General features: G+C 38.0%; 1 protein-coding gene and 1 non-coding gene across 4 annotated transcripts in view; one reads left to right on the top strand and one right to left on the bottom strand.

Annotated features, from left to right (window-relative positions):
* CDH8 (cadherin 8) overlaps positions 1-22,879 on the bottom strand; it is a 314,915-nt gene that overhangs the window by 249,340 nt on the left and 42,696 nt on the right. The gene's annotated exons all lie outside the window — the stretch shown is intronic.
* On the top strand, positions 15,649-15,767 carry LOC120581042 (5S ribosomal RNA). The gene has a single exon (XR_005647139.1). It is a non-coding gene; the product is annotated as a 5S ribosomal RNA (ribosomal RNA).

A 22,879-nucleotide genomic window follows, 5' to 3' on the forward strand; every position in this document is an offset into this window, starting at 1 on the left:
GAGATTCTAGCAGGAAGAGTTTTTCTGATATTCTTTAGGAAATCAAAACCATCTCCGTTACGATGCCCAGTATCTTGTAATGACATGCCTTAGAGGGCTCCTGGGAAACTCAAAACTATTTGGCTCTCTCCAGAGCAAATGCTTAAATACTGGAAGTATCACTTAACCAATAAATGTCCAAATACAGACAGCCCTGTTAGCAAAGTTGCTATGTGAAATAGGAAAAAGCTATTCCATGCTTTTTAACCAAGTGAAATTGAGTCCTGTATTAAGAAAATTTAAATCTCTCTATTTACACTAACACCATTAAGCTTAAGAATAATTGTATCCAATAACTTAAGTTTAATTTATTAGTGTTCAAGTAAACACTAATTTAAAGAAATTATTAAAACGTGTTTAACTTTCTCTAATACAAATTTCCATGTGCACTTCAATAACTAGACTAACAGTATCAAGCCTGTAAATTAGTTGACAAAAAAAGAATACACGCAAGTGTGCATGCATGCATGTGCACACAACCATACCCTTTAGCTATAAATATCTACACACCGAAAGCTAAAAACAATAAATCTAATTTGGTCTTGTTTCTTAAAAGTCTTTGCTGCACAACAGAAACATTGTTTTTTAAAAGCAGGCAAGATAGTCTTTGAAAAAGCAGAAGCCTCACACAGCAAAATTTTAAGGTAAACTAAAAAAAATATCTGGAATTGACTCAAATAATCACTGGATTCCAATAAAATTCATCTTGAATAAAGGAAAGAAAGGAGGTAAATTTGCATTGTGTTTTATTATGTTCTTTAATGTTATCTAATTTCCAAACAGCAGACCCAAGGTATTGCAAATTCTATTTTATGAGGGCAAATTAAGCCTAGTTTGCATAAGTACAAAGCAGTATCTATTTTTACAGTAAAAATATGAAGTCCCTGAACAGAATTTTTATGATGCTTCTTAACAAGTCTGTCTTTCTTTGGCAAGGAAAAGTTATTTTACTTCTCAAGTATAAAACAGAAAAAATAAAAAATAAAAAATACATAAAATGCTCAATTCTGTACAACTCATTCCAATTTCAAGAGCACTTTTATTGGTATTGATTTGCTTCACCCTGGACCCACAGAGAGGAATTAAGCACTTGAGGCAAGAGGCCCAGACGGTGAGGGGTTTGGAGGGTCCTTAAAGCTGAACATTGTATGATTATCCACACTGTCCTTCTAATCCCTTTTCATCCTCCTGTGGTCAAAATAATCCCTGTTCCTAGGTCAGTCCTCATAACTAATAAGTGTGAAGTAGTCAACACATGTGTTTAATGCAATGTGGATGCCCCCATTGAAAACATGAGGTGTACCTGGGTAACCTGGTCTTTCTAACTGCTTTGCAGAGTAGATTAGATGTTAATGTAATATTGCTTGGCAAATCATTTCAGCAGAAGCAAGTCAGTGCAAGTGGTTATATATTCAAAATTAGGTTTTGGCCAATTGAATCTTAACTACACAATCACAGACTCAAGACATCAAAGTTAATAGTCCTCTCTCCTCCCCTTAGACAGAGAGACACAGACACATGCACGCACGCACACGCGTGTGTGTGTGTGTGTGTGTGTGCGCGCACACACACACACACCCCTGAACGATTCTAGGTGCTCTCAGGAATCAAAGCATCTCCTAGCAGTATTTGTCTAAGAATAAAACATCAAATGTCTAAGCAAGACCACCTATAGTCTGTCTGATTGTTCCCTTCAAGGAAGTCAGAAAGAATGTCGATTTAAGAGCCAGGAGCAGCAGCAAAGTGTAGTTTAAAAGGAACAAATTAGAAACCCTCCCTCTCTGTCAGGTTCACCATTTCTGTGAAAAAGAACACCAGCTAATGTGACTTCAAGAGCCTCCGAACTATTTAAGTAGCCATTCAGCTCAGGTACAAAAGAGGAGAGTATAGGATTTAAGAATGGAGCTGAAAGCACTGACATACATATATATACATATATAAGAAATATATATAGGTATATGAACACAAACACGTATATACTCACACATGCACACGTATTCATTTATTCTGTTCCAGACACACAACGTTGCTGAACATGACAACTTTTGTTGTAACTCAGATCCTTTTCAACTAGTATTTTCTCAATGCATGAGATACTCCTCCCCATGTGAACTTTACATAGCTAGTTTCTCACCCTTCAGGTTGTAGCATGAATGTTATCCCACCTCTCCTCTCCCTTCTCCCATCTATCCTTATGTCTTCTCCTTCATCTTTATCGTCCCAAGCTCTAGCATAGTGCCTGTCTTATAGTAGGCACTCAATACAATTGCCTGTTAATATTAGGCGCTCTGCTCGATGGGTAATTCTACTTGGGTAATTGACAGTGACACATACTAGAACATAATAGTATGTTGACTCTAGTACAGGTTGTTCTAGGGCTGAGTATGGTATACAGAAAGGAAATCATTTCTGTCCTTGAAAACCTCATGTCTAATCGGAAAGGAAGATAAGTAAGCTGGAGCAAACTATGCAGTTATAAACAGAAAAGCACAGAAGATTAAGGAAACTTGGAAAAGGAGAGCCAAGCCAGTCTACATGAGGCAGGGGCCATTCTGGAGACTGGCGATAGCTCAGGTGGGCCCTCAGAGACCGAGTTAAATAAAAAAGCGCTTGGAAGTACTCTCCAGCCAGAAAAAAAGCATATACACAGGCCTGAAGTTATAAGACTTCTTTGATCTATCTGAAAGTCGAATTTCTGTACGTGAGTGTGGTGACGTGTGCAAAAGCAAGTAAACAAAGCAGAGCTGTATCAGTATAAGAAAGCAATATTGTCACATTCATCTGTAACAGAAACAGGATAAAATCTGACAGCCTTACATTTAGGTCAAGCTTTGTCAATCTGTCAAAGCCTTTTTCTATGTTTACCTACCATTCCATTGAAATGCAAAAAATAAAATAAACAAACAAAAAAGGACAAAAAGTCATGAAGGTTAAGAGCATGGGCTCTGGAGTCCAAATACTTGACATGAATCTCAGTTTCCCACTTAATCTCTCTAATCACCTGTCTGGAGAGTAACAGGCTCAACCTCAGTTCCTTCATCCATAATACAGACTGTTAGCAATCTTCAAAACAACCTTATGCAGTATACTAATGCACACAAAAAGATTTGCATTGGGGGTGCCATATAATAACAATAACAGTTGTCATTCTCTTAGAAAACCTTCGGTACTATCTGCACAATTGAGATTATCTAGGAAGAGTAGTATTTCAGAGATGATGTGCTTCTCTACTCAGCAGCATGACACAGAAGGCTCTCCCTCATCTGAGTCTAACCATTTCTGTCCAGCTCCATCTCCGGTCACGATAACCCCCAGGTCATTCCCTAAACTACATCCTTAATGACAACTCAAATCCCCAGGGATGACCTCTTCACAACTTTTCACATTCATACGCCTTTGCTCTTTTTGTCTGAAGTCCTTTCTCACATTCGTCCAACTCTTGATTTTCCTTCAAAAATCAACTCGATTCTCTTTTGTTCCTGAAATCCTTCTTTAACTCCTACACCTCCCACCCGTCTGACTTAAGTGCCTTCCCACGGGCATCTCTCACACAGGTAAAACCAGGGCCTACTGGAATTACTTGTCATACATCCGCACCCCTGACTGCAAGGCCAGCTAAAGATTTTGTAAGGCTCAGTACAAAGCGAAAATGCAGGAAAAAAGACAGGAAAAATTGTGTCGTTTAGATATTAAAATATAAAGCATTTTCTGCTCTACCACGTATCTACCTTCTGCTTGCGTGCATGTTCTTTTGTCTCATTGGACTTCAATTACAACAAAAATTAACAACTGCAAGCCAGTGACAACAGAGCATTAATCCAGGCACGGGGCTCATCTAAGCAACAGAGGCCTGCCGATTCCACAGGTTGCACGTGCAAGAAGCCAGCTCAGAGCCTCTAAAGTCAGTTCTTAGAACGTAATGGTCATATCACCTATTTTTGTTTTCTATCGTCAACACAGAGCCTATTACATTGTAACACTCAATAAATTTGTATATTGAACATGTTCCTGAATGGTGTAGCATGGCATATTGAACCCATAACCTAATGCTCAAAAGTAATGTTGGAAGAAAGACAGCATGAAAAGAATGAGTAAATTACAGCAATTCAGAGCTGCTCCTCCTTTTTAAATCAATCTGCTTGCCTGTTTCCTTCCCTTTCTCCCTCCTTCTTTCCTTCCTTTATCATCCATCATCAATCATAACCTTGACTGGCTGAATCCTTGTGGTCAAGCTGAGCAATATGCTTCATTCTTTAATATATATATATATATATATATATATATAGTCAGAGCACTCTCTGCTAGCTTTAAGATCATTCCCCTCACTTTACTCTTTCCCTTTACCACATTCTCTGAGGATCTGCATTTCTTAAAGGTCTAAGATGGAAGTTCTAAGGAAATCAGAGCAGCATCCTCGATAGGCTCCTGCTTCTCCTCCTACTTCCCTATAGTTCGACCCCCTCAAAGAAGACAGAATGATCTCTTAAAAACCATGAATCGGATCATGTGACTCTCCTATTCAAAATTGCAAATGGCAGCAAATCCCCGTCACACATTTCCCAGTCAAATTCCTTTGCAGGTTTGAGGTCCCACTCTGCAGCTTTCTGCCCCTCTCCCTTCTCTGTCACTCATGCCAACCTCTTCTCTTCCTTTCTCTGGGACCTGCCCACCATCTCCACCCCATCTCAGGCAGAGCGGTCACAGTTCTTTTGTTCCAGTCCTTGCTCTGACATTATCTCTTCACAGAGGAATCCCCTAACTGTATTTATTACTCTTTACCTCAACTGCCCCCATTATACACAGCAGTTACATATAGAAGCACAGTTCTCTTCCATTCCAGTGCAAGTTGTCTGTTTCACACTTAAACATCAGGCAAGGCCTGTCTGGTACACTTCTGCATCCCTGTATCTAGAATGGCACCTAGCAAAGGGCAGAAGCTCAATAAGTATCTGTTAAAGTTATGAAAAGTAGGGAAAATGCAAATGCTAAGTAAGCATGTCCCACGTGACTAGGCTTGGCCTTGAGTCTTCAGTGGACTTGGGGGGCGGAGGGGCAGACACAGGATCATCATCGCGCGATCCCCCAGATCTGCTGTCTGAAGAGAGTTCTGAGCACATCTGCCACGAGCCCAGTTAGTCTTGGACTGCTGGCCTAAAGCGTTGTTTTTAATACTGTTGGACTTAATGGGCTTTGGCTTAAAATTGGGACTTTACTCCTTTCCTTCTAAGACTGAATATGTGCTGTTTCTCCCTTTTTTTTTTTTTTCCTCCCTGAGAAAAGCATGGCATAACAGGGCAAAATGGAACACTGACTGGTAGAAAATTGTGTAAAATAAAAGTAAACCTTTCTTCACATCCACCTCCCAACCCTGCCTGAGGCAATAATTGATAACTTCTCCATATGCGTTTTCCCAGACATTTTCTAGATACATCTATGTTAGCATGCATATAGCATTTCCATAGAAATGGGAGAAATAAAGCAGTTAAACAGCATCTCATTCCCTTACCATGGGAAACCGACTCTTCGCTCAAAGTAAAAAGCCAAGTAGAGAGTGGGAAGGGACTTGCAGGGTGGGGGCAGACACAGGAAGCTGGACCCTAGCACACCCCCTCTCTATGTCCCAGCTAAGCCACCATGACCCTCAGGAGGACAAAGATCTAAAATGCCACATGTTGGTCACATACCCATACTGTCTACTACATTTTTCACTTTTGTCTTTAAATTGACTTTTTCTCCAATTTACTTCAAAAGCAAACTTTATATTACCACAACAGAAAACATATATCACATGCCATAAATAAATGTAATCATAAAAATAAATTCCATGAAAACAAAGCAATGTTATTAAATTCTGTCTAGATGCTGTTGCCTGCCAAAGGCTCTAAGGGGGTGGGGGGGGCGCTCCGGCCTGGGGAGGTGTTAATCTCTCTTTTTAACACTCACTAAAGACTAACAATAAACTGAGACTTTCTTCTCCATTGTGATAAGGATTAAAAGACAAAGGAAGAGGGAATGACTAGGGAAATAACAAAGTACCCAATTTCTAAAGTCTTTCCCAAGCTCCCAGTTTCTGAAATTCAAGGAACCAAATACACCAGTAATGTTAATTGATTTTTTGTTGTTGCTTGCTTTAATTGAGTCTTCTAACAAATCAGATATAAATGAATACTTAGAAATCCACTTTTTAGGTTGCTTAAAATCTTTCTGCCTTGCTTATCTGTACCAAGCAAGAGGCAGCCAATGTCAACACAATTAAACCCGTGGACATTTCTCTCTAGAAAGTCCTTCAAACTTCACTTATTTACAATGAGCACAGGCTTAGGGGAACAAGATACTTGGCTATAGTCTTAGCTCAATTCTTGACTGGCTCTGTGGCCCTGGGCAAATCACTGCTCTGTCTGGGCCTTGATCAGCCCCCAAATATACAGTGAATCCATCATCTATATCTCTCCCTCTCTATAGACTATCATCAATGCTCTTTGCGGGATTAAGTCTTGTCCTTCCAGATGGTTTCCTGGCTAGCTTTCTCCTCCCATATTGGTTCTCTGCTGTGTAGAAGATGGATTGATTTTTTTTTTTAATGTAAATTTGTTCACGTTCTTTTTCTCTTAAAATGCTCCAATGGCTGTGTAGAAGATGGATTGCACAAACAACAAAATCCAAATTCCTTACAGGGGTCTATTTGGCCTGCATAATCTGGCCTCTATCAAAGAAGTCTGCCAGTTCCTCATACACACCTAGTCCTTGCCCATCTCGATCCTCCTCAAAGCCTTTGCTGCATGCTTTTCTTTATGTATGAAACACTCCCCCCAACCAGGCCCCCGTCCTCCCCCTTATCCGCCCCGCACACACATCCGATGTGCTTTCCATGGTTTTGAGGTCGAGGTTGGGGGAAAGAGCATTGGAAATATAAGAAGCATGTCCAAATTCCCTCGAATGGGTATCATTGTCTAATTAGCTGTCAAAAGTGGTCCATTTATGGCCAGGTCATAGAGATCTCCCTTACTCATTTGTTATTTTCTACCAGCACCCTGTTTGTTTTGCTCTCAGCCCACTTCCCATTCTTATGCTTAACTTATTAACATGCTTCACATTCTCATAAGGAAGGCAGGACCAAAAACAGGTCATCTTTCTGTAAAGGCAGAATCATTTCAATCCGGTAATTATGGAATCCTCAGTAGCAGCGTAAGGCCTGGCACAGCATACTTGTTTCACACAGGTTTATTAAATGTCTCCAACAAAAGATACACTAATGACTCCCAAAGTTTGTAATAGCAAAGTATTTCAAGTTCAGTACTTACTACCCAATTTTCTATAAGCCAGGGCTCTTAAAAGCCTAAACAAAAAATTCTAAACTGAGTTCACATAAGGTGGAGGCCTCACCAAAAAACTCCTCTCTCCTGCTAGCAAATAAACTTAATTCTAAGTAAAAGAAAAGCAAAAGAGCCAAAGTAAGAACTAAAATAAATATATACATAAGATCATCTCACAGCTGATTGCCTTTCTGATAAAACATGCTGACAAGGATAAGAGCTGATGTTCACGTTCTTTGGGGAGCCTTGTGACTGCACATTTCCAACTATGTGTGCTCATTTGCAAGCGGGTACTTTCATGAAAATGAGCCATAACGTATGTAAATTCTTTTCATTTGCAGTGGCTCTTTAACATAACATGTATGGAGAACGAATATTTGTGAATTATCCTTCTGTTTATACCTGAATCTGAACAGCTAATTGTTCTGGGAACACCTTATGCCTTGATCACAGATGTGACACTATTTAAGGGTTAGCAAAATTGGCTTCTTGTGAGAAAAAACCATGTTTTCAAGATCCAGGAAGAACTATGAATTAAAACTCATATTCGCTGGTTCAATGGGAAAGGGCCTGAATCTCTGATGAGGCTGGACCTCTTCACTAAAAATGTTGCTTTTAAAATAATACAAAACAATGCTCTAGTCCACATATTTCTTAAGCTTCTTTTATGCAGACATGAGGTGGTAATAATTTGAGAACAAACCAACTTGTATACTGATATAATTTGACAATAAAAAAAAAAAGTGTGGTCATTCGGAAACACACACAAGATACGCTCCTAAATATTCCACAACATAATTCACTTATTGTCACAAAATCTGCGTCCAAATTAGAATACTACAAAATACATTGAGTCAAACTACTCAATTAAATTAATCAAATCAATTATATTCCAACATGTAAGCATGAACAATAAGCAATTATTAATTTTTAGAATATAAAGAGAAGATGCATGCTAAAACAAGCATTGAATGTCAAGCTCTGTGCTAGAATCTTTACAGGCATTATATCATCTATTAATCAAAGCAGTCATGCAACCCATGAGGACATTTTCATAGTAGAGAGGAGAAAACTGAGTCAGGATAAAAGACTAACCCGAGTCATATAGTTAATAAATGATAGGCATACCAAAAGACCCCACGTATGGGTGACTTCAAATTGTGTAGAGGTTTTATTTTTTTCTCTTTCTAATACCACCACATTCCCTCCCAACATGTTAACAGTGATCATTAGTAAACTAGTGAGAAATCTCATGCTGGGGTGAAAATATATATATGACTTATATCACAGTTGGATTTAAACAGAGATCATGACTTTAAGGCCAGTGGTTCTTTAACCAGAAGAAATGTTATTTCAAGGATAGTTTCTTGCAGATCCCTGTGATTGGCTCTGGGAATTTTTGCATGTGGCCCAGAAATCACTCTGTGCAAAATACTTATCTAAATTACGTAGGTTTCTCCTCCTTTTATTTACACTGGGCTATTACTGACTTATATTTCATGTTCTCCCTTCCTACTCTTACTCACCATGATCGTACAGTTTATGGAATCATGCCCATTTTAAGGATGATACAGATTATCTTAAAAGCTGTGAGACCTAGGACACGTCACGGGCATAACTGCTTTTTCAAAGCCAGTTTTCTCAGGCTGCTGTCACATTCCTCTCCATCCCTAAGTCTGTTCTCGCTTTTAAGCAGAGGGTAAAATAACACTGTCAAATAAGCAGACTCACTGAGAAGAGCTTTGCTTTTAGAGTAAAAACGATCATTTAACATTATCTGAATAGAATTTCTGCAGCTTAATTTAATAAATGAGGCATCGTTTTTTTAGACTCCAAGCATAACAAACTCTCATTTGCATTGACTGGATTCATAAATTCATGCTGTTAAAAACCTGTTTCTGGCAGGGTTGGCCCGGGCCCCCACGGCTCTCACTAACATTGCAATTCTGAGCGGCAGGAGGGAGTTTGCCCCTCACAAGCATCAGCTATCATTAGTTCATTTCCTTTAGTGCTGCTTGAGAAGACAGCATGAAGCCTGACAGGGTGCTGCCTGCTCATCTAAGACAAGTTCTCCTCTGCTCCACAAAAAGGTGGGGGCACCGCCCCATACCCTTGTGCCACCAATTGACTATTTTTCTGGGCAAAAGATCATGGTAGAATGTTAAGAGTCTAAGAGTCTTGAGAAATGTTGATCTAGGGTTTGAATTTACACACACACACACACACACGCACGCACACACGCACGCACATACAACAAAACCAAAAAACAAAACCAAAAACAACCTTCTCAGGCAGAGTCATACATTTTAGAAGAAAGAAAAACTAAAGTGATTGTGTTGCTCTGTGTTAAGAGCCTTATTTCCTTGCACTGAAACATACAATAATGATACAAATGACTCGAAATAAATAGACTTCCTATTGGCAGAGTGAATGGGAGCAAGTGAAGATTGGCATCTGACATGAGAGATCTCAGAACTTATGCAACATAACCAGACAAAAGCACAGGAAATCACTACAAAAAGTAAACTCTAGCAGCAGAACCATCATTGAATGGATTTCTGGGCAGAATGAATCTTCCCTTGGGGCCTTGAAATGTTAAAATGGATTTCAATCTGTGTAGTGTGATAGGATAAAACATAAATTGTGAGTCAGGAGAATAGATGTCATAGCACGAAGTGTTCTCTTTTAAATCATAGATAGACTCATAGGTTTGGATCTGGAGTCTGACACTTGCTAGCTGTGTGCTTTTGTTTGTTGCCTACTGCTCTGAGTCATTGCTAAATGAGACATGTAATAATATACTGTTTTTGGTTATGGAGCTATTGTCTGTGTTAGCCTGTAGCAGGTCCCTTGAATACTATTTATATTTTCTTTTGAAATCCATCAAAGAATACCCACAGTGCAGAGAGGTCCTACATGGATTTATCTGTAGAATGTATTAAATAACCTCTGTTGTCTCTCCCAGCTCTAATAGACTATAATTCTGTGTCAGACAATGATCCCATTATGATTTATATAGATATAGGTAGATTTAGATAGATATATTCTTATTTCCAATGCATTCATTAATTAACAAAGATATACTGAGCATCTAACAGATTTACTGTGTGCTGGACCACTGATAGGGTAAAATGTATATAATATAATTCCTCATCCCATTACTATATGTCGTGATCATGCAATGGCATGAATATAAATCTAGTATATAGAAGTATCTTCCTAGTTTCTGATATAAGAACATCAATCAGGCATGGGCCTGCCTTCCAGACAACATTTTTTAATCCAGAGATAGTTATGTGATTCAAGGCCTCCAATTAAGGTGCTTCCCTCGGATTGATATGTGGATGCTACAAGGGTAAGAAAGTCATTCTTAGTTTGAAGTCTTAACAATAATGTTAACTTTCTACAATGTTATGTGCCAGGCCATCTGCTTGGGATTTTACACATAGGCTCTCTGATCTTCAAAACATTTCTTCAAGGCATTATCTCCATATTAAACATGCTACATGATATATACTATTTTCTATGAGGTCACTACATTACTAAATTTAGGATACCATACTTTTACCCAAGTCCATAAAAGGTCATAATCCGTGTACTTTAATTGCACCAAGATGATCTGAGCTTAATGGCTAGTGTCGAGGTCCAGGAGTAGCCATTGGTCGTGTGGTTCAGGAGCTTAAAAGAAAGACCTGGTTTAGAGATGCGCATTTGTACATCATCATGATCCAAGCAAAACCGAAACCCAAGAGAAGGATGAGAGTAGAAATTCAAGCAGAAAATATTGGAGAATGTTACTTTTCATAAGTGGAAGTTGAAGAGAGATTATCAAAGGCAAAGAAAAATGAGAAAGAGAACAGCAACAATTGGAAAAAATGCAGAATCTCCAAAACCAGGAAAGAAACAAGAAGAATGGAGTGCATCAAAGTAAGAGGAAAATGAACAAAAAGAGCATCGTGCTGGAAGCTCCTGTTTTTGTCACTGGTTTGTCTTGGGGTGGGATAGTATTAGCATCATGTTTTATTCCTGAAGGCACTGGGAGGGCTGGTGAAAAGAAGGGAATGATGTCGACGTCAAATGGGTGGCTACAGTATGTGCCTCCTTCACTTTGTTAGTAAGAAAAATGGTCTTTTTTTCTGAGAACACATTTGTGTGTGTGTGTTTCATGATTTTTTGTTTTGTTTTATTCTCAATTTTGTCTTGTTCCTAGAATGTTAGGAATATCCCTCTCCATAATAATACAATTGAACTGTAAGCAAAAATAGCACCCAATACTAACCAGAACCTTCCATGAATGACATAAAGTGATAAGTGATAATGGACCTTACTTTTCCTACCATCTTTTGAGTTTGAAGGAAGAGTTTAGCCTGTAGGTGTCAGCAACCACCTTACCTGGGTGCTGAGCAGAAGCTGTCTATGTACTTTTTTCGAGTCAGAGAGGGAAGCAGAAATGAGACATGGAAAAAGACATAGAGCTCAGTCAAGATTGTATGAGCCTTTGCAAACAGGGGTAGATCTGGATTCAGAAATTGTTCACACTAGCTTAAGTCAAATAGGTGACTATATATCTATTCTGAGCCCTGAAATAATATGTATGTGATTCCCTGGAGCTCTTTTCACTTCTTAAAACCACAAAGCCCATGGTCCAATAGAGCCATTTGCACAGAAATACAGAATAATCATCCACAGGTTGCTAAGAAACCTGGAGTGCAGTCCATTAAAATGATGTCATGAAACTAAACAAATCCAGAGACATAATTTCCTGAATGATGATCTGAAGAAAAGACTCACAATTTCTCATCTCCAGTTACAGGTTAATAATTTGTAAATTAATTTGTAAATTTGTAAATTAATTTGTAAATCAGACTTATAATTTGTAAATTAATATCCAACTATCTTACACTTAACACTTTTCCAAGTTGTCGGTGCATTAAGAACTCCAAATATTCCAATGCCCCATCTCAAATATTTGAAATGGACCTTAGTTCTCAGTTCCTTCTTTAGTCTTATCTATCAAGTTTGCCTAATTGTCACACTCGTCATTCCTGAGTCACTAACCCAGCGTAGAAAGTATAGTAAGCAATTTGCATGTATTAACAATCACAAGAGTTTTGTGATATAGTTATAATTAGTCTCATTTTGTATTTAGCAGTCTGAAATTTAGAGAGAGTAAATAACTTGACCAATGCAGCTAGTAATAGGCCCTGACACTACTATATAATAGTTCAAGAGGCCACAAACAGCAGAACCATATAAAAAATGCATTCATAACATGAGGAAATATATTTGGCTTCCAATAAAAGAGAGTTTTAGAAAAGGATGAGGGTATATACTGTGTTTACAGTAACCACCCGTTGGATACTGGGACATTTTATTAAGCGGACACAGGCATCTCTCTCTGAACCCGGCTGGTGTTAGCATGATAATGGGGGTGAGTATCAACCTGCGTCAAGGATGAGGGGTCTGAATATATAACAGCATCTGCTTCATTCCATTAAGCCTGGCAATTCAGGGTACAGATGGCTCACAAAAATCAAGAACTAATGTGAGAAAAGGTGTAATAAGTGCCATGAAATCTAAGATGCCCAGTTCTGAAAGTTTCCAACCACTTAGAACATTATGTGGCACTGTTATTGTTGGTATCATAGCTTTTGGAAAGTCTGAAAGCAGACTCAAAAGAAGAAAATTGTAGATATTGTCAGTGTTTATTTTTTTTTTTGTAAACTTCCAAAGCATACAAAATAAATTAAGTAGTGCAGAAGCTATATCACAGCAAAGCATTCTCTGCATTTTTTTTTTTTTGCAGTGTCTTAAGTGGCACCTTTTTCACGGGAGGTAATTCTAGGAGTGATGACATCCAAGATGATAATATCCAGCAGATCTGAGATTGGAGTGAGAGCACTCAATCCCAATTCCATCTGCTTGGGCAGATGGCAAAGTGCACCGAATTTCTCCAAGTCTTCCCATCCTCTGTGCCCCATCAGCACATTGATTTCCTGATAAGAACATATGCAAGGTTTGGGGGTGAGGGGGGAGAAGCTCTGTATTGTTACACTGAGTGTGTTGACAATAAGACTATGACTCTTTCTGGCATGACCTTAAGAGGAACGAATGAATGCTTGTAGAATGACTCTCTTTATAGAAAGAAAGATGTGTATGACCTGAAAGTAATAAAGGATGTCAAGTATATTAATGTGTGGTACAGAGAATTTCATTTTACTCTCATAGAAGCAGGAGACAATCTTGAGAAGAAGTCAGAAATCTTTTTGTCTTCCTTCAGATCACTGAGGTTCAGTGATGGTCTGTGAGGGTGGGTAGAGAGTGTCACTGGCATTAAAAAGAAAAAAAAAAGGGCTGGAAATTCAAAGTAGAAAATGCACAGTTGTGAGGCATTTATTGGAGGACGTGGAATGCTAAGATAGCAAACCAAAAGTGGCCATGGACATCAAGTGTGGCCTTAAGTTCAAGCTCTACCTAACAGCCAGGTAAGTGTGCTCCCTGTTCCTCAGGGTTCCTGTCTAGCAAATGATGGTGATGACCACCTCCCTTAGGAGGTCTAGTGCAAGGGTTCCCAACTCTCAGGCTGTAGACTGGTACTGGTTGGCGGACTGTTAGGAACCAGACCGCACAGCAGGAGGTGAGCAGCGGATGAGCTAGCAAAGCTTCATCTGTATTTACAGCCGCTCCCCGGCATCACCACCTTACAGCATCACCACCTCAGCTCCACCTCAGATCATCAGGCATTAGATTCTCATAGGACCACTGGTCCCCAGTGCCAAAAAGGCTGGGGCCCATTGGTCCAGTATATGCAATAGGCCAAGCATAGGGATGGTAGGTAGTGGGCAATTTGTAAGGAGCATTAATGGTGAAAATAATATGTAGGATAAAACGAAGAAAAATACAACAGCATGGAAACAATACGTATCATTTTTTTTGATACTTGAACATTTAAAAAACATTTTTGATGTAGTAAATAGCTATATTATTAATAACTAAATTAACAAATGAATTCGTTCATTGATTCATAGTGCTCAAAACCAGCAGAAACATTAGATCTGGCCCTGCACTTAAGAAGCTTTCCTCTTAAGGACATTATTTCTGCTTATAGGGGAAGGGATTAGGCTCAGGAAGATTGATTTCCTGCAGGTCACAAAGCTAGTAAGTGGAGGAAAGAGAACAAAACATTTGGCCATTGTCATCTGACGCTCATAAGGTCCACTGCCTACCCAGACCCACTGAGTGCATGACAGTAAAATGAAGTGGCTCCAGTAGATATGAGGGCTATAAAAACCAAAGAAGATTAGACATGTGGGTTCAAAGAGCTATAGGTTTCTTTTCATGAATGCAGATGAGAACTAATGTAAACATAATTGACTGAAGTGAGTCAGTCTATTCCAGTGCCTGATACAAGTATTCCCAATTCCAAGTTGCCTCCTGATGCTCATCCTATGCTTGAGACTTGAGAAAAAGCTTCTCAGAGGGAACGTTATGCTGAAACACACTACATTCAAAACCTAGCTCAGCCTTTGATTAGCTGTGTAAACTTGGATGTTGCTTAAATTCTGATTCTTAGTTTGCAAAACAGGGATTAAAACCATTTTGCAAATATTTCTGTAGCAATACATACATAATCGATCCTCTTTGTTTCATAGCTATATTTCAGTAGTATGTAGTTTATTTCAATATCCCAGAGTGATTTTCTAGAAGATCTTCACTCTTGTGCTCTCTCATGCCCCCCACCTTTTTCTTTCCATCTCTCCCTCCCTCTTCCCTGCCCCCCATCTCGGGCTGCACAGCTGCCAAGCCTTCTCCTGATATCTTAGGAATCCACCACTACTTATGAATTAGGGTAGAGATTCCAGACTTCCAACTATGAGCTTTAGGAGGGGGCAGCGGCAGAGCTGTTATTAAGCTATCTCCACTTCAGGATCGCAATGTGCTTTCTGAGGTGGATTTAATGAATTTCTCTTTCATTCTGTGAACCTCTTGCTATTCTGCCATTCCTTCCACTTAAGCCAACAGAAAGTATTTATTTTGCTATCAACTAAAATTCCTGGATAGAAATATTATCGAATGAGAAATTCTAATTTGCTGAGAGTCACACTATGAACACAACGGTATACACCTGTGGCATCATGAACACAGGCGGAGACCTTAACTGCAAATCAAAGTTAAAAGATTTGAGCGGCTAACTACTAGGCCTAATCCCTCGTTATCCACAGTGATGGTAACTTGATCTTTTCACTGAGGGATTCACTCAGCAAACAATTCAAATACATCTTAAAAAATGCACACTGTCTACAGCCGTGCTACCCTGAACAAGCCCGATCCCGTCTGATCTCGGAAGCTAAGCAGGGTTGGGCCTGGTTAGTACTTGGATGGGAGACCACCTAGGAAGATCAGGTGCTGTAGGTGTAAAAAGTAAAAAATAAGGGATTGTAAGCTGACAAGGTCCTTGAAATCTCTGAAGTCAACCAAGGGTTGCCTTGCCTAAAAAAAAAAGCACATTAATTTATTTGAGAAAATATTCTGGAATGCAGGCATGCAGTATAAATATCCGTTTTCAAAATACCTATATAGCACGTGCGGTCAATGGATCTTGAAGTGCATGATACAAGAAGCCAGAACTGTAATGAAGGACACATAGCCATGGATTCAGGCAACATTCGTCTAAGAAAAGGTGAACTCTCATGGCTGTGGGGTTCAGATAAGTCACTTAAATTATTTTCAGGGATTCTACTATCTTCGACAACTCCTGCAGCAGTCAAACTTCTGAGAGAGGATGAAGTGGCAGCTCCTTCAGAGCTGAGAGAATACCGTACTTGCCTTTGATTCTCCAGCCCCAAGCAGTGTCCAGAGCATAAAAAATGCTCAGTAATGTCTCTATAAGTAACGAAGAAAGTAAGAGTCCAGAATTTGGGGAGAATGAATCTTGAAAATCATTGGTGAAAACATTTCCACAATAAAAAGGTATTATTCTACATTTCTCTCAGACCATTTACCTCGAAGCCTTCTCCCAACAACTTCAAAGAGAAGTGCCTCCTCGTCAAGAGCTGTTTCTTAAAAAAAACACAGTGCCAATACATATGATAAACTGTCAATATGAGAAAATCTTACATGCGGAAAAGGCAAGTTTGAGGTTAGGGGTAACTGAAATCAGTTCAAATGTGATACACATAATAAAATATTTCAAAGTCTGTAAGTAAATAATACAGCTTGGGAGAAAATACCCCAGAATGCCCATAAAAAATGTTGGAAGGTAAAGTAGATGGATCTGGACAAGTTTTCCCGTATGCAAGTTAACGGTGTGGAAATGGAGAATCATCTTTAAGATTTCACTCGTCTATGACGATGCCATTAGACATCTGAACTCTTAGTTTCCAATGCTAGATCCACCTGACCTGTATTTTTATGAACAAATTGTATTTCTCTTCTCCTTTTTTTCTCCGTATCTGCAACACATAGGTTCCTATAGGCTTATTAAAGACACATGCCCGGCACTGGGAAGCATTTGGTACATATTGGCTTCAGCGGTTGTTGGTTATTTTTACTATTACGTTTGTTGTTGTTTGTATTGCCATTGCAACACGGAATCATGTCAACTGTGCCCAGTACATTAAACAGGTTTTCTCACCTACACCACGCTCAGTTTAAATCCAGAATCTACAGATTTATAATTTCATTCTCTTTTGGCAAGGAAGCCATACTATCTTCGCGCACACCAAAACTTTCTTCTGATCTTCTATTAAAATCTTAATACGACTTCGAAAGATATGCCAGCATTTGAGTGAGCATATCAGCCTTGCAGTCCTGAAACATGATGTTCTCATTGTGTGTGTGTGTGTGTGCCTGTGTGTGTATGTGTATTTCTCTCTGCACAAATCACACTTTCCTTAACTCATTTAGTAAAAAGGCTAAGACCTGTCTTCCTGACTCTACATGCTGAGGTGAGTTACTCATTGATGGTGCTGCTGCTGCTGCTGCTGCTGCTGCTATTGGTGCTGCTGGTGGTATTATGTTTTTGTAAGGCAAACACATTATATAAATAAGATGCTTGAGGATGTGGCTTCATACCAATCTTCTGAAATTGAATAATTCTGATTGGCCTATAACATATCATATTCTATCATATTTAAAATTTTTCTTCATGACGAAATTAAGAGAATCAAGTTCTACTGCCGACTCTCTACTGTGTATCAGGCTCTGGGCATGGGACTTTAGATGAATTGGTCCCATTTTACAGATGAGGAACCTGATACTCTGAGACCTTAAGCCACCTGCAAGAGCTCACACCTCTTGTAAGAGATCCAAATTGAGACATTTTGGGCCCAAAGCCTGTGCTTTTTCCACTAGACTGACCCGCTGTAGTGGCAGCTACAAAGGACTACTTAGAGCTGATTTTACTTTTAACAAAGGGGAAATTGTATTCTCTGTGTGCAGAACTGTAACACACACGCTGCTTTTTGCCTAAAAGCCTCCTCACCTCCCTCCTGCCAATCTTCACCTTTTAATCCCTGTTTGAGTCTGCAAAGTGGAGACCTGCAGGCAAATATTTATTCATGAAATGAGCCATTTTTCCCATTTCTAATCCACCCCAAACTGCTTTAGGTTTTCCTCAAACTTTTGAAAAGCAATTTGCTTTTGGACTGAAAAAAAGCAGAGAGAAATAAAGAACCCCAGCCCAAATCCAGAGCCAGAAATCATGAGCCCAAAGTCAAAGTGTCTTCAGTAAGGCAGGCAGTGCAATAAATCTTAGCTGCTGACAACATGCATTTCAGATATTAAAGATAAGACATCATATAGGACTTTTAGAATTGGGGTAAAAGCCTTCCTTCATCCCCTGTGAGGAAAAGAACATAAGCCAAGTGAAAAGTGAATTTGAGAAACATTAAGCCCAGTTCCAGAGAGATCCTTGTCATGAAATTAAAGGTTTTCTCATTGATTAGTAAAATGAAAACCTTTATTTACAGAGCAACATCAATTCTAGATAAAGATCAACAATACTGTGCATGGTGTCTCTACTCTACCACCATGCACACATGGCAGGCGTCACTAATTGATCAAGGTACTTCTTTCCACTGGGCCGGGATTACTTTAAGCATCCTTATAAACACACCATTCCAACCAGCCTCTCAATCAATTGGAATAGGTACAAAGAAAAAAGAGAAAAACCTTTGTGTCAACACAAACACAGAAGGCAAAGAATATGAATGGTGTTTTGTTTGTTTGTTTTTTCTTTTATTTAATTTACCCTCAAGTTTTTCTATATCAGCAGTTGGTTTTCTTTCCTATTTTATTTATTTATTTACTTATTTACTTACTTATTTATTTATTTATTTATTTATTTATTTATTTATTTATTTATTTTTAAGTGATGAAAGATCCATCAAAATGCAGGTTGCATACCAGTTGTGTAATTTGGGGCAAGTAATTCCAACTCTATTCACCTCAGTTACCTTATATGTTAAATTGGTACCATCATAATAATAACATCTCTCTTTAATCCTTTTAAGGATGATGGGAGTATGTAGAAAACCCTTAAAACACAGGTTGACAATCTCCAATCTCCAGTCAAGTATTGTCAATACTGTATTTCTAAATAAAGATTTGTTGGGACACAGCCACACTCATTCACTGGCTTTATGTCTATGGTTGCTTTCAGTCTGTAGAGGCAGAGCTGACTAGTTGCAAAAGAGCATGCATGGCCCACAGAACCTATGATATTTATTTATATAACCTATTCTAGAAAACTCTGCCAGCTCCTGAACTCCTGGCTTAGAATACTGCCTAGATTATGTGTATTTGTTGTTAAAGCATAGTATCAAAAAAAGTTATACAGTGCAGATGTATTCTCTTCTCAGATATAAAACATCTAAAAGGACAAAAAAACTAGATTTAGAAAGATCTAAGTTTGAAACCAACTTCTGCAATTTACCAGCAAGGTGACCTTGAACATATTACTACAACTGTCTGTGGCTCAGCTCCTCAACCATATAGTAAGTAGGGATAACAATACTATCTATGCCAAAGATCGAATGAGAGAATACTTCCAAAATATTCAATAGGGTACATGACACATGGAAAACACTAAGAAGTGTCAGCTGTTATGATTTCTGCCTCGTAGCAACTAGACCAAACAGATTTATAATTTTTTTTAACAGTGAAATAAAAAAATTCGGAAAACTGTCTAATGAGGAATACAAAGTATAATCAATAGTACCATGCCTCTTAGCAACTAGACCAAACAGATTTATAATTTTTTTTAACAGTGAAATAAAAAAATTTGGAAAACTGTCTAATGAGGAATACACAGTATAATCAATAGTACCATGTCCACTATTACTCCATTAACATGTGATAGCAATCAATGACATTGCCATTATCAGGATGTCAGATCATTTTCTTATAACTGTAAAAAACTTGTTCAATATCGCTTTTCTCAACCTATATTTCTCAAGAAGGCTTACATTTTTAGTTCCACGGCTCCCATTTTGTTGGTCTGTAGGAATCTAAAGTTGAACATGGGCTGTCAAAACTCATCATCCATTACGGGGTACAAAGAATAAAGCTCTAGAATAATGTGTAGGAATACAGTAATCTATCCACTCTTCTCAGAGATTAAGGGGGGCCAGGAAAGTCTTCAAAAAGTATATAAATTTTGAGCTGAATCTTTGAAAGGATGTATAATATGGTGGTGGTGTATGGAGGAGGTTGGGAGGGATGGGGCAGAGATGAGAAAGGAATTCCAGGCAGAAATGACAGCATAAAGAATGTCTGATTCAAGAATTGAAAAGTAATATAATAAACATTTTTTTTTCTTTTTCTTTCTCCTCTTTCTCCTCTCCCTCCTTTGTCTGAGCCTGACACTGGCTTTCCAGAAAGAGAGGCATTATCTTATTCTCCTTTTTCTTGTCACTGTACCCTTATCTTCTAGAATAATGACTGGTACATGGTAAGTGCTTAATAACATGAGTTATTATTATGCGCATCACTAAATTTCCAAATTCACTTCTTATATAAAAATCACAAGGTGTATGTGTAGATATTACAATGTAACAGCCGAAGCACTTCCTCTGAAGTCACATGGCCTGAGTAATAGTGTTCTCTACTCACTAGCTGTGAGATACGAGGCAATTTTTAAACTCTTGAGTTCTACCTTCGTTATCAGCAAAAAGGGGATGGATAATACCAATGATCTCTTCTTTGAGTTGTCCTAAGATGATAGATTTATGGGCGCTAAGCTTTTAAAAAGGCCAGTAGACACAGGCCATCCTTATTTCTACATAGAACACTAGCAATTTTAGCTATCTGTCAATGAACATAAAGGTTCATTTAGGAATTAATGTCACATATAGGAATTAAGGAATTTGCTAAGACAGAAATTTGAGTCCTAGGAACTCTGAATCTGAGCCTGGGGAAAAAACAGCAACAACAAACTGGACTAGAACATCCCTTAGCTTATGTGTGAGCCCAGACCTTCTCTGTTAGTGAAGCACGTTTTTATAAAGCACGTATTATTTTTTAATATTCATTTTTACGGTGAAATATATTCTCTTCATGCAAAATATACATACAACTTGTAAAAATTTAAAGAATAATATTCCAATGAATGTTCATGAATCAATAACAGTTAACCAGGAGTTAAATTCTGTGTTTATATGCCATCCTTTTCTTTAGAGTTCAACCAAATATATACTTCTGTGACTGGCTTTTTGCTCAACTATGTTTTTCTTTTTGAGATTCACCCACATTGTTGCTTTCAGTTACATTTCATCCATTTTCACCAAATTCTAGTAAGACAATGCCAAACCTATCTATTCTACACTAGATTAAAATTTGGGTTATTTCCATTTTATTTTAGCATTACAAATGATACTGATTCGTACTTTTTACTTAAATTCTAGTGCCCATGACCAAGAGAGGGTTTATAGTGCATTTCCATCAGAGTAAAATTGTTAGGTAATAAATATATCTACAGTTTCAATTTTCCTATTTTCCAAGATAATATTAAATTGCTCTATGAAACGGTTTTATGAGTTCATACACTACATGTAAGAACTTATTTTGTTCAACATTTTCATTGCTCGATATTCTTTAACTTTTCATTTTTGGCAATTTGTTGAGTATACAATGCTACTTAACTGTAATTTTCAATTTACATGATAATTAATGAGCTCAGTATCTTTTAATATGTTTGATAATACATTTGCTTTTTCTTTATCTTTTGCTTAATTCTTACTTGCCTTCTATTCATTAACTATATGTATTTGTTGTATAAAATTTTTTGCCAGTTATATGTGGCAGATACCTTTTCCTTTTTCCATTTATTTTTTCTAACTTTATGAAGCCTAAAGCAAATTTGAATTAAATCTTAATTTTAATGCAGTAAAAACTATTAATTTTTCTCTTTAAGGTTTACGTCACCTGTTCATGACGTAATAAATGCTTCCTTACCAAAAGGACATAAAGATACCGTCTCACATGCCTTTCAAAACTTATATCTTTCATACTTCAAGTCTTTATCCTTCTGAAATTGATTTTTTTTGTGTATAGTATAAAATAGGAAGCGATTTTTTCATATAGATAACTAATAGTTCCTGAGCTATTTCTCTACTAATCCATCTTTCATCACTGACCTGTAACACCATTTCTGTTGTATTCAAGTTTCAGTGTATGCAGTCTCTCTCCTGGCCCTTTGATCTATTGTCTACTGGCCTATCACTAACCCAGTACTACAATGCACATTCCTTTACAACGAGTCTTGAAATATATTAGTATGACCACTCACATTTTGTTTTACTTCAGGAATTTTTTTTTTTTCAAATGTGGAGTTTTTTAATGATTTCTGCTCTATCCCCTGTGAATGAGAAGCCTGAAATCCCTTTGCAGGGGAGGTCTGCAATATTGTTCAGTGTTCAACCAATCCTCAGCATGGTAACATCTGTCCAAAAATTGTAACTAAGGGATGCACAAAGAATTATCTTCTAAAGAGAGAAAACTCCACAAGAACAGAGCCATAGTCAGGAACAGAATTGGTATTGCAGACAACTATCTACCTAGTGGCACATACAAAATGTGATTTTCTATCACTGATTAAACAGATGCTCTTTAAACCAAGCCCTGCATTTTAATTGTAAGTATTTTTTAAATAACAGTTTAAAACCATTTCTGATAGCATGTAGCATTTACTCACAATCTAACTACTTTCCCTGGCCTGTCTTCATTAGCTACAAATATAAAAAAAACAACAACAACAAAAAAACATTTTCTTATATAACCAGCATGTTCAAATGATAGAGCCCCCTCTATTCAAATAAATAAAAGAGTGAATTATATAGCATGCATAGAACAAGTTTATAGGTTTATTGTAATAGTAAATGGAAGTTTTGAGTTTGGGATGGTTTGATAAAGCCGCAAAATATTCCGTTATTAACCACATATATACAAAGTCCGTCAGCCATTTGCTTTTTTTTTTGGTACCTTCCCTTCCCTCCTTCCTCCCTCCCTTTCCTTCCTTCCTTCCTTCT

This window comes from Pteropus medius, unplaced genomic scaffold (genome assembly GCF_902729225.1).
Source record: "Pteropus medius unplaced genomic scaffold, Ma_sr-lr_union100, whole genome shotgun sequence".
NCBI classification, from domain to species: Eukaryota; Metazoa; Chordata; class Mammalia; order Chiroptera; family Pteropodidae; genus Pteropus; species Pteropus medius.